The sequence below is a fragment of the Sus scrofa genome, chromosome 1 (assembly GCF_054392235.1).
Source record: "Sus scrofa isolate SSC_HxYL_T2T_F1_AM1 chromosome 1, Sscrofa_HxYL_maternal_Yorkshire_Landrace_v2.0, whole genome shotgun sequence".
In the NCBI taxonomy this organism is placed as follows: Eukaryota; Metazoa; Chordata; class Mammalia; order Artiodactyla; family Suidae; genus Sus; species Sus scrofa.
The window spans coordinates 230933496-230946588 of record NC_139383.1 but is presented as its reverse complement, the minus strand read 5'-3'; the positions used below and the strand labels follow the sequence as shown (position 1 = coordinate 230946588).

At 35.3% G+C, this 13093-nt stretch overlaps 1 long non-coding RNA gene across 5 annotated transcripts in view; it reads left to right on the top strand.

Annotated features, from left to right (window-relative positions):
- Positions 1-13093, top strand: part of LOC146407046 (uncharacterized) — a 287817-nt gene that overhangs the window by 17138 nt on the left and 257586 nt on the right. The gene's annotated exons all lie outside the window — the stretch shown is intronic.

Below are 13093 nucleotides of genomic sequence, written 5' to 3'. Positions count from 1 at the left end.
GATAGCATAGGTATTTCTATCTGCACACACATACACGAATGAATAGAATTAGTAATCATTAATTAAGCACTTCTTGGAGTTCCCATCGTGGCTCAGCGGAAACAAATCTGACTAGGAACCATGAGGTTGCAGGTTCAATCCCTGACCTCGCTCAGCAGGTTAAGGATCCAGATTTGCTGTGAGCTGAGGTGTAGCTTGGCAGCTGTAGCTCTGATTCAACCCCTAGCCTTGGAACCTCCATAAACTGCAAGTATGGCCCTAAAAGGCAAAACAAAAAACAAAAAAACAGGCACCTCTTGCTAAAGTAGTTAAATAGAATAGACGTTAAGTGAGAAACTCAGTCAAAGAAAATGACGAGCATTTCTTATTTTCTACTATGGGTAAAACAAAAGCTAAGTAATTATAGTATCTGTATCAATGCCAGGCACATAGCAGGTCCTTAAAAGTTTCCCTGAGTGAATCAATGAGTAAAGGGATTTCTTGTAAATTTTCTAAGTACTGGAATGCTTTGTTTCCGAAAAATTAAAGAATCCCTTTCACTGGCATAAATCAATCAACATTTATTAGGTGCCTTTTTAGTTGAATGTCATCTTAAATTAAAAAGATTCATTTTTTGTCTCAAGAGAGAATTAACCTGATGATCTCTCAGTGGCCCTTCCAGCTATAGCATTTGATTATTCCTGTGATTTTTATAATACTACTAGCTGTTTGGTTTATTATTTTGTAGCAAGTCCCTAAGCACATAACAAGTCAGTGAAGTAATTTAGACCTTCAAATCTTCACCTAGATCAATGCCTTGAGCTTCTTCATACTGGGATTTTGTTGTCCTCTCCCTGTTTAGAATCCTATAAAACAAAACAAAATCATTATTGGTCATGATATGAGTATTTTTAAAGGGGATGGCTGTCTTTTTTTCATGTATTAGAATATGTAGTCATTCTCTAAGGGTCATATCCTTCAACTCTCACCAAGTTTTCTAGTGCAGATATCTCACCTTTCCTAAATAAAAATGGCAAAAACATATAATTTTGATGGGTGGAATAGTGTGGGATCAAGAAAGTTTTCACACTTAGTAAAATCTATAAAGGTTTGGTCTTGAAGAATGTTTTTAAACAGGCTTCTCATGGATTCAGTTGTTCTGTTATTATTACTGTAAAACTTACTTGATCTTTTGGCAGAACCAGTCAATACTATATTACTAGTTCAGGACACCTCCAAAGTATTTATACAATGCAGTGATTTATAATCGAGTTAGATGCCTTACTTTTCTCCATAAGGAAAGATAGAAGAAACAAGATTGACCAAGTAAATGTTAATATTCAGAACGTGATTTAGAGTGCCGGGCTCAGATTGGTTTTCCCATTACACTGAAGGATTACAGAGATGTACAGAAACACTGTTGGTTCATCATTACTAATACACACATGCCAGGACATATGGGCAGGTAGAAAGATTGAAAAGCAACTGCCCTAGCTCTAGATTCCAGGGAGTTTGGAGGCTTAAATCACAGAGTCTTGACATCAGGCAAATGGAGTTTCTGAGGCTGAACAATAATTTGGAAACCAAGGTATTTGTGAATGCCAGTTATTAAGAAAAATTATTTTCTTAACATTGCCATGCCAAAACAACTGCTACAAATGTAGTTATCCTAGCACTAGCCTTCCATATTTTGAGCTCTGCTTTTTTTTCACTTGAAATAAATGTTTTGTCCAACAGGGTTTTACATTTCACCCTGCCCTGTGATAAGATAGGGAAAATTTATGATAGAGATTCTTGGAGAAAAGAGTACCTCATATCTGTTAGAAGACAAGTCAGATTCAGCTTTGAACAGGATTACATGACATTTATTCGAGTAGTGGGGCTACTTGCACTTATCTTCTTAGTGGAAAAGAGGAACTTGACCCTATCTGAACTTTCTTCATTCTTAAGTGAGAAAAGGAGAGTTTGTGACTGAGCATGTAGTAAACATTGAAATTTTAGGATGCATTAAAAGAAGAGAAGGCTTCTTCTTGGCAGCCATGTGGCAGGAGAAATCACAATTAGTGTCAACACAACAGACACAATGCTTAGATCTTGTTGGTCAAGGATAAGATTGGGAGACCGGAGAAGGCAGCAGCTGCACTAATTTGATGCTTCTAGTACCGTTGTTTAATGTTTTCATGTCCTATTACTACAATTATATTTCAAGCCCCTTAAAATCAGGGGCCAGATATTTGCTTCTTTGTTTCTCCCAATGAAAATAACATATTGCCTTACATTCTAAAGTGAAATATCCTGATATAGGAAAGAAAGAAACTTTGGCTTAAAGGAAGAGAGATCTGAGGCAAGCTACTTCAATATTTGCCAATATTTGAATTAAACTAAAGAAAGAAGTACAGGTGGGAGAAATAAGCATGTGATAGGACAAAAATTCAATATAATTGCTTTATATTTAGGTTTGATTTAAAAATTATTTTTTGTTTTCTATGTTTTGTTTACAAAACTGTTCTGTCAACAAGATTTCAAGCTCTCCTACCTAGTTTCATCAAGCTTTTTCCTTACTTTCTTTTCTGGGTTTTATTCATTCTCTTCATTTTTCAAGTTTTTATTGCCTAAGTTCATTGTTGGTGTGAGTACATATTTACATACTTTTAAAAAATAATGTTCAAGTGCCTACTCTGTGTTAAATATAGTCCCTGACTTTATGCATCTAAATTAGACATTAATGGCAAAGAAATATGTGATATAGATTTAAAAATTAAATCATATATGTATATATCAGATATATATATGAGTGTCCTGGTGGGAAGTATTTTAGTTAGACCAAGATTTTCTTTTCTTAGAAAATACGCAAGGGAGAATCAATCACATTAAAGAATAAAAATTGAAAATGACTGATTTAAAAGGAATGGTTTTAGAGCTATAATTATTTGATTTACAGAGGGAAAAACTAACAGTTTATAAAAGCCCCAAAGATTTTCTTCTTTAGTATGCTTTTTCTCTTAAAGCAATATATGTACTTAGTTTAAAAAGACAAATAATTACTGAAAAACAGCAGTTCCTGCCCAACCTCTGGGCATCTTGATACCTGATCACCAAAATAATCCATTTTAGTTTATTTCCCCTATTTATTTTGATATTTAGTAGCATATCATGTTCAAGTCTAGTTTAAAAACCTCCTTTTTAATTCATGAAACTTGTGTTCTCAACCAGATTGCAAGCTCCTGGGGTACAAGGATTGTAGATGGAGCCTTCTCTCTCATGGTGTTTACACTACCACGCCAGGCACAAGATAGTTATTGTTTGCTACTGATCAAATTTAGCAATCTTTCCTGAAGCTTCTCAGAATTAATAAGTGTCAGTGAGCCTCTGTGGCCTTTCTAAACAGCTGGGGATATTTAGTTTTAGAAGGCAGTGTGATGGAGTAGAAAATACAGAAAGGGTTTGGAATTGAAAGAAGCTCTTGGCTTGACCTCTGTGTGATGTTGGGAAATCATTTTTGCCTCTCTTGGCTATAGTTCCTATCTATAAAACAGGATAATAAACTTCTGCTTTTCTTCAGAGATTTGCCTATGCACCTATAAAGTCCTCATTAGGCTGTCATCCTTATATTGTCTAATAGTATGTCCTGTGATGATGGAAATGTATATATGTGCTATCCAATATGGTAGCCAATAACCACTAGCTACATATGAGTATTAGGCACTTGAAATGAGGCTAGTGTGACTGAGGAAGTGAATTTTAATTGTATGTAATTTAAATTAATTTCAGTTTCAGTAGCAAATTGGGCAGAGCAAGTCTAGTCTAACTTCCTAATTTCATTGATTAGTTAATTGAAGTTCAGAGAGATTATATTGCTGATGTCAAGGTCACATGACTGGTGTCTGGAAGAAGTAGAAACAGAACTCATAAATAGTTTTTTTCCCTTCTTTTTTAGGGCCACAGGTGTGGCATATGTAAGTTCCCAGGTTAGGGGTGGAATTGGAGCTATAGCTGCTGGCCTACACCACAGCCATGCCAGATTCGAGCCATGTGTGTGATCTACACCACAGCTCACTGCAGTGCCCAATCCTTAACTCACTAAGCAGGGCCAGGGTTCAAACCTACATCAGCATGGATAGCAGTCAGCTTGATTTCTGCTGAACCACTATGGGAATGCCGTAAATGATTTTTAAAATGTAGTAAGTGTATAGTTATTGTTGAATGATCAGCATAACCTTTCCCTTTCCATTAAATTATGTTTCATTATAATCAAGGAAGAGTCATCTGTGAAAATTGGATAGGGAAATCAAGGTGATATCTAGTTCCTTTGTACTGAGATGAAATGTTTCCTCTTAAATTGAATGGGGCTTAGTGACTAGATATAGTATAAATGTGGGGCAGATAAAATTTTAGGGACACATGGATTGAATTATAATTTAGATGAGAACTTTTTCATCTTTTATTTTTGAAGCTAATTGAAAGATAAAAGGGCTCTTAAACTCCATTAAATTTCTTCATTTGTAAATGAGGTAACTTTGACCCCAGGGAGAATTCAGACTCGTTAACCTGTATATTCCTGCCATTGAACTCCTAGTTCAATGCCACATTCACAGATCTAATTTCTTTTTCAGGATAGCATTTATTGTGCCAGTTTATTTAAAAGCAAGTATTTCACTATAGAAACTTCAGAAAATATTTTTATAACAGAAAAATATAAGAACAGCTTATATTTCCTTTACCTCCGGATAAACATTTGTTGGGTATTTTTCCCTATTCTTTTACATTTAAGGTAGTTCAAGTAAATTTGAGATTATTCTGTTTGACAATATTTTTCACCTACATTTTTTCAGAGTCAGGTTTAGCTTTAAATTCTAGAACTGATTTAATAATCTGTGGGATACTGAACAGATTACTTGACTTTTCTATGCCTTGGTGCCCACAGTTTCCTAATAGTAATAATAGCACCTACCTCATAGGGTTTTTATAAGGATTACATGAAAATGTGTAAGTCCAGTTTCTGGCACTATTAGTTTACATTTTAACCTGATATTTTTGCTTTAGCCAAAGTTATTTGTCTGCCCTGAGTAAGATTTCTTAGTTACTCAGAAAGGTAAAGCAGGGGTCACATCATTAGACAGCTGCACATTGACTAAAATCAATGTGAATCCAGATCGGGCCCTTGAGAAGTGTTACACAAGTTTCAGATGAAGAAAGAGTGGAGAGGAGAAAAAGATGAAGCTAGCACTAAGAAAAGGAAAGAGATCAGCTTCTAATCCTTTTCTCTATCCTATGTCTCTACCATATTACTATACAGCTCTCAATCTTTAACTTGTGGAAAGAACTAGGAGTCCCATCTCCATCACTCATTATCTGAGGAACCATGTGTAATTCTCATCCTCTCTGGTTATGTTTCATCATCTGAAAAATGAAGGTTTTATGCCACAGGGTCTTAGGGGGTATTTTGACATATTCCAGCACCTTATGTCCTGTTATTCCAGTTGTCTTGCTAGCTCCCTCCTAGGACTTCTTACAACTACCTTAGGCCCCCTCTCTTTACATCCAATTCAAGATTCTTCCTAGAATCTGTCCAAAGGCACTCAAAATGAGGTAGAGGGTGGCAAGGAGAATGGATTAACTTCCTCATTCTGACCATCTCCAAGGATTATACAAAATATGACAAATACACACACACACACACACACAAACAAGCTTTGTCACTTCTGCAAGAAAAAAAAAAGGCAACTCAGGTTTCTTCATTGTCTGCTATTGACCAGGCATAATCTTCTCAAAAATCCTTTGAGGTAGGTATAATTATTATCATCCCCATTTTATAGATAAAAAATATTAGCTACTTTACCAGGGTGGAACAAGTAATGGTTTACATTATTCTGTTCTGAAATGGACAATCTACTCCAGAGTCTTAATTATGAGACTACAAAAACTTCTCTAAAAATGATCAGTATAAAAGAAGTCACTTGAAAAGAATAGCTGGAATCTTACAATGCACATGATGGTTGGTAGTTTTGGAAGAAATCAAGCCTTACACTATCATGTGCTTTTGCCTTCCCCTCCTCTCACTATATGATTAGTTATCTTATATAACAAGTGACTGCCTAATGGGCTTGCTACAGTGCAAGTATCCAATACATGATGGGTGAATGAATAAATAATTAAATGAATGAATGAAAAAGACGACTTGCCTCTGTTACCTCAATCAAAAGCAGAAAATTTGAGATACTATTCTGCATGTTCAGCCTGAGACTAACACTTCCTTTCTACTGAATCTGTATGGAAATGCAAACAGGTGTTAGAAAGCTAGTGTTACACTTCCACAAAACCCATTTAAATAAACATGTCTCAGTTTGCCATAGTTCTTTGAACTTGGAATGTAACATGACAACAGTCAAAAAGCGGAGAGGGCATTTTACTGGGAGATCAGTGTAAAGCAGTTTGCATGGGAGATCTACATATCAGCAACTTCTTTTGCAAAGAGGATGATTTGGTGACCTTAAACCAGATTTTAAACCAGACGCTAAGCAAGATATTATAGGGCCCTCAAACATCCAGAAATCTGCTAAATAATCACATTCACTTATCAAAAGAACCTCTAGTTAATCGCTGCTTTATTCAAATTTTCATCTCTACGAAGGTACTTTTTTAATAATGAAGTATATGGCTCTTCCATTTGAAAAGAATATTGGTGATGTGAAAGAGTCCGATTACTATAAGAATTATCCCTCTTACCTTCAAAGTTCATGATTGTAAAAATGGAATCTTAAGACTTTTGAATATACCTTCTGCTTTTAGGAAAATAAATATGAAACATTTAAAAGAAGGGCTTGAATGTATGAGGGAAGACTTGTAATACAGTGTGTATTATCTACCTGCATCATTTGCATCTGTGCAAGTCTCCCCAGTGAACTCTTGTGAGCTCCTGAAGAGTAGACATTTTTGTTCATCCCATTTTCTGTCTCTCAGTACCTAACACAGGGTTTTTCATATAGAAAGAGCTCAAAAGAGGTTGAATTGATTTAAATCAGCTTCAAAAGACTTATCATGTAAAAGCTATTTTTGAATGATCTTCATGACTTGAAAATGGAGAAACTACACTTAAATCCATATGCCTGCAAAGTGAACCCTCCAATTAACTCAAAAATGTGGATGCCATCCAATCACTTGTGATAGAACATGATAGAAGATAATATGGGAAAAATTTTATATATGTATATGTCTGTGTGTGTGTGTATATATATATATATATATAAAACTTTGCTGTAAAGCAGAAATTAACAGAATATTATGAATCCACTATAATAAATTTTTTTAAACAGTGGACACCAGCAGTTCCCATCATGGCTCAGCAGAAACAAATCTGACGCAGGTTCGATCCCTGGCCTTGATCAGTGGGTTAAGGATCCTGTGCTGCTGTGAGCTGTGGTGTAAGTCGCAATCACTGCCCTAATCTGGCATTGCTGTGGCGGTGATGTAAGCTAACAGCCACAGCTCTGATTCAACTCCTAGCCTGGGAACTTACATATGCCATATGTGCAGCCCTGAAAAAGACAAAAAATAAATAAATAAAAATAGACACCAAATATGGACAAAGGGCAGAGAAAGACTAAAAAATACTGCAACAACACATTTTATTGTAATTGCAACAACACATTTTGCCATATTGACCCTGTGGAGGCTGCAGCTCTACTACGTTTGGTCATAAAGGAATAGGTTGAAGTGCATAAGTTGGCTGGAACTGGGGAACCATGTTGTTTGGCAAGAATGTTTGGCCTAACCTCATGACCATGGGTACGTGATGGAAAAAATGAGTAGTCAATTTACTCAAATCAGTCAAACAGCTGATCTCCCTGTTCCTGGCTCCTTGAAAACCTGGAGTGACCATAGAAGAGGCAAATACTAATTTGTCTCAAATCAACTGGGCAGTTTCTCAACCTTAGTGTATAGTTGGCCACTCTTTTGTGGTTTGTGATCTTGGCTCTCCCCCACAGCACCTGTTGAACAAGATGGACCTCAAGCTTGTCAAAACATGAGCATAATACCACAGAACTCAGTTGTTACTGTTATTTTTCTTTGGACACTGTCTGCTTAGTAAACTTTCTTGGATCCCCATACAATTTGTCTCATAGCTATGACAAAAAGAGTGGAGAGAGATGCCTCCCAGGGACCTGGTACATATGAGATAGGAAAGATGATTCAGGAATGCTGAAAAAGAGAGACTTTCCAAGATGTCTCCATGAACTGTTCTGGTTCTTTTCTTAGGTACCACAGTGCCAAGCCTATTCCTTAACTATTGACACCGACTATTCTCCAACAAAACTAGATGAGAATGCTGTCTTGCTATGTAACTCCCTCAATTTTTATAATCACACTCTGGACTTAACTATAATATTTTCTCATGTATCCAGCAACAGAGGACAATATCTTTCCTTATTTCCAAAACTAATTTTTTAACCTAAATATGTTCTCCCTTCCAGCCTCTTTAAAGACTTGAACTATTAGTTGTCTCCACTCTTAAGTCTTAGATACCTTCTTCTCTACTGATTTTTCCTATAATTAAGGGAACTGTTCAAGTCTTTTACACCTTTAGAAACAAACCAACCAGATTCTACTAACCTATAGATCTCTTTTCAGCTATAATTTTTATTTATATAGATAGAGTTGTCAAGCAGATGTTAACAATTCCTATGCATTAAGATTATAAAAGAATTGTGTTTTAGAGAGGAATTGTGGGAATTGTTAAGCATGTGTTCAACAACTGCTTTGAGATTTTGCATGGTAGTCCACAATCTGTCATCTTAGAGAATGTTCAAAAGTCCATTTTTATAGCCAGTAGTCCATTTTAACATCTGAAAAATTGCAGAGAGTATAGGTACTTAGGGACAGGGACAGAATGACATGTCTTGGTTATCAATAGTCTTACTTGGATAGATGACTGCCCTGAAAATATCTTCACTGTGAAAGTGAACCCTTCTAAATGCGTATGTCTTCATAGAGCCTTATCATCCTTAGGGGCCCACTTGTTTCAATGATATCCTAATAGCATGATCTTCACCTCCATTAAGTTCCCTGTCTTATATAAGATAATCCTGGTGCAGGTCAAGATTGTGGAGTAGGAAGACCTTGAGCTCACAACACCCTCCAAATACATCAAAACTCATGGTTTCATATAGAGAAACTCTCTAAGAATCATATACTAAAATGAATTAATAGCAGATTAAGTAATATAGGGGAACTTGTAAGTGATCTGGAAGACTGAATAGTGGAAAACAATCAGAACAGAAAATAAAAGACAAAATTTTTTCAATGAATATAGTTTAAGGGGCCTCTGAGACGAGAATATTAACCTTTGCATTATCAGGGTCACAGAATAGAAGAGAGAGAAAAGGAGGGAAGAAAATGTATTTAATGAAATTATAGCTGAAAAAAAAATTCCTAGCCTGATGAAAGAAACAGCTCTCTAGGTCCAAGAAACACAGAGAATCCCAAACAAGATGAACCAAAAGAGATTCACATCAAGACATGTTCTACTTAAAGTGACATAGGAAGCTCTATAAAACTGTCAACTGTTTTTGCAGCAGAAATATTACATAGTATTGGGAGTCCTAGCCATAGCAATAAGGAAATAAAAAGAAAGAAAAGGGATTTTAATACGAAAGGAAGAAGTAAAACTATCACTGTTTGAAGATGACATGATATTATATATGGGAAACTGTTAAGTTTCCACCCAAATGTTATTAGAATTAAAAAATTAATTGTTAAAGGATACAAAATTAATATGTTACATGCACTATATACTAATGAACTATCAAATATATATTTTTAAAAATCCCACTTACAATCAAATCAAAAAGAATAAAATACCTATGAATAAGTTTAACTGAGGAGGTGATCTATACTCTGAAAACTATAAAACATTGATGAAGGAAATTAAAGATGATACAAAAATGGAAGGATAACCCATGTTCTTGAATTGCAAGAATTAATATTTTCAGTGTTTATACTATCCAAATCAATGTACAGATTTAATACAGTCTCTATCAAAATACCCATGACAGTTTTTCACAGAACTAGAGAAAATAACCCAAAACTATATGGAACCACAAATGACCTCAAATAGCCAAAATGTCTTGAGAAAAAAAATGCTGGCAGTATCACTGACTTCAAAATATATTACAAACCTGCAGTAATCAAAACATTATGGTACAGGAACAAAAACTTATATATAGTTCAATGAGATGGAATAGAGACCCCAGAAATAAAACCCACACACTATGCTCAATTAGTCTATGACAAAGCAGACAAAACTACACATTGTGGAAACCACAGTCTCTTTAATAAGTATTGTTATGAAAACTGGGCAGGTACATGTAAAAGAATGAAACTAGAACATTTTCTCACACTATAAACCAAAATAACTCCAAATAGATTAAAGATTTAAATGTAGGACCTGAAACCATAAAATTCAAAGAAGAAGGCATAGGCAGTATGTTCTTTGACATTAGCATCAGAAATATTTTTTAAGATCTGTCTCTTCATGGAAGGGAAACAAAACAAAAATAGATAAATTGGCCCTAATCAAACTTAAAATTTTTTGTACAGTGAAAGTAATCATCAACAGAATGAAAAGACAACCTACTTAATGGGGGAGAGATATTGGTAAATGATACGTCCAATAAAGAGTTTATCCCATCCAAAATACATAAAGAGTTCATACAACCCAATATCAAAAAAAAAAAAAAACAATTAAAATACAGGAAGTGGAAATGAATAAGGATTTTTCCAAAGTAGATATACAAATGGCCAACAGGCACATGAAAAGATACTCGTCACTGTTCATCAGGGAAATGCAAATAAAAACCACAATAAGATATCACCTCACACTTGTCAAAATGGCTGTCATCAAAAAGACAGCACATAAGTGTTGACAAGGACATAGAGAAAAGGAGACCCTCTTACATTTTGGGAATGCAAATTGGAAAGCCACTATTTAAAATAGTATGGAGGTTCCTCAAAAAGTAAAATGGAATTTCCCTATGATTCATTACATCCACTTCTGGGTATTTATCCATAAAAAGTACAAATTTGAAAAGATATATGTACCCCAATGTTCACAGCAGCAAAATTTACATTAGCTAAGATATGGGAGGAATTTAGGTGGTTGTCAACAGATGGATGGATAAATAAATGATGTATACACATACATACAGTGAAATATTTGTCTGAAAAAAAAGAAAGAAATTTGGCCATTTATGACCATGTGGATGGACCTGGAGAGTATTAGGCTTAGTGAAATGAGTCATACAGAGAAAGACTAATACTATATGTTTTCACATACATCAAATCTAAAAATAGGATAAATGAGTATAAAAATATATGAACAGACTCAGATCCAAAAAACAAACTAGTGGTTACTAGAAAGAATAAGAATAAGGGGAAGGCAAAAATAGGTGAGGGTAACTAAGAGGTACAAACTAATAGCTATAAAATAAGTTACAAGGATGTAATATACAGCACAGGAAACATAGTCAATACTTAATAATAACTATATGGAGTATATTCTATAAAAATATTGAATTACTATGTTACACATCTGGCAAACTAACAAAATTTTGTCAAAGTAGTTCAGTTAATGAAAAGATAATCTCTTGTAGAACATGTCCTATTAGAAGGCTGCATTTGATATGAAATTGAAAAAATATAAGAATTAAAACCTGCAGAGAATGAGAGTAGGGAAATTGAAAAAATATAAGAATTAAAACCTGCAGAGAATGAGAGTAGGGATATTCAAAGAAGAGATAGTAATTACTTTTGGGACAGATCATCTAGCATTTTTCATGTTGAGGTTTTCACTTTACTGTACAGAAAAACTGGATTTCTACTGTCCAAAGCTATATCCTTAAATATCAATGAATGGTAATTCTATTTGGAGGGGGATTATTATTGGAGATGCTGCAGAAAGAGTGTTCTATGTAGCTCAACAATTAATTGTCATTACTAAAGTAAATTGAACCTGTCTGTTTCACATATAATCTGAAAAATTCTATCAATATAAGACTCACAACTAAATTAATAGGAAGAATTTATTATATGTCACCTTCTATGTTGTTCCCAATGGCAGGTGGTGGTTTGGGCAATTGAAAAGCCTAGATTCTAAAATAAAAATATGGAAGTTTCAGAGGTGGTTTGTGCTAGGGCTAAGTTAGGAAGACAGTGATTGAGAAATTAAGAGTGGGATAAAAGAGGTTGAGGTTGCATTGAAAGGACGTGATCTCAAAAGTTGGCCTCAGGAAGTTTGGATGGACTAGAGTTAGAGGTACACCAGGGCTCTAGGCAAAAGGAATTGGTACAGGGGTTGAGTCGAGTTGGATGGAGATGGAAGAAGGCTATCTTAAAGAAGAGAACAAGGCTCCCTCTCCCCTCTTGGCCACAGCCTCCCAGAATAGTCATAATTTATCTGTATATCTAGACTCTCCATTAGGAGGGGCAGAAAAACAGAGGCTGCCTATGATATTTTCTCTTTCTAGAATGAAGTTTATCAAACAGACAGGTTAGCTCTGGGGTCAAAGCCAAGATTCCAGACTGACTGGCCAAAGGATAGAGTTCTTGGTACCAGACATACCCAAGCATCCAATTCTGTGTTCTCCACAGGCTATGGGCAGGAAGACATAGTGGGAAAGAAGGATATAGGAGAGACACATCACGCTTATCCCCTATTTGACTAGAGTGACTTTTAAAAAATGTACAGCTGACCATATAACTTCGTTACTTTAAAATTTTTCCAACTCTAACAGAAGAATAAACTCCATAGTCTGGCAGACAAATGCACTTCTCAATATGGCATTGCCTTCTGGCCTCTCTAAACTCATCTTTCACATATATCCTATGCTCTAATCATAGGTGCTTCCTGAACTGCAGAATATTCAGTACTCCAGTACTTGTGTCTTTGTTCACGTGCGCTTCCTGCCTTTACATCCTTTCTTTGTTTTGTTATGCCTACACATACCTTCAAACTCATCTCCCCTAATATCCTTAGCATGACCACCTCCAACCTCCTCTCTACCCCCAGAGCACCCAGCTTTAATTTTTAATTCTTCAGTCCTATTTGACATGTAGTAGA